This window comes from Tupaia chinensis, unplaced genomic scaffold (assembly GCF_000334495.1).
Source record: "Tupaia chinensis unplaced genomic scaffold, TupChi_1.0 Scaffold143595_1, whole genome shotgun sequence".
Lineage (NCBI taxonomy): Eukaryota > Metazoa > Chordata > Mammalia > Scandentia > Tupaiidae > Tupaia > Tupaia belangeri.
Window position 1 is genome coordinate 86240 of NW_006203441.1, and position 209 is coordinate 86448.

Genomic DNA, 209 nt, shown 5'->3' on the forward strand with positions numbered 1-209 from the left:
ATCTGCTTCTATTTTCTAAAAATAATTGTGGAGAATTGGTCTCAATTCTTCCTTAAAGTTTAGGTAGAATTCACATGCACTTTGGTGGAAAAGAAACACATTTTAATGTGTTTGCCATAGGATGTATGTACTTGCTGGGGGAGAGAGAGAGAGAGAGAGAGAGAGAGAGAGAGAGAAAGAGAGAGAGAGAGAGAGAGAGAGATATACAA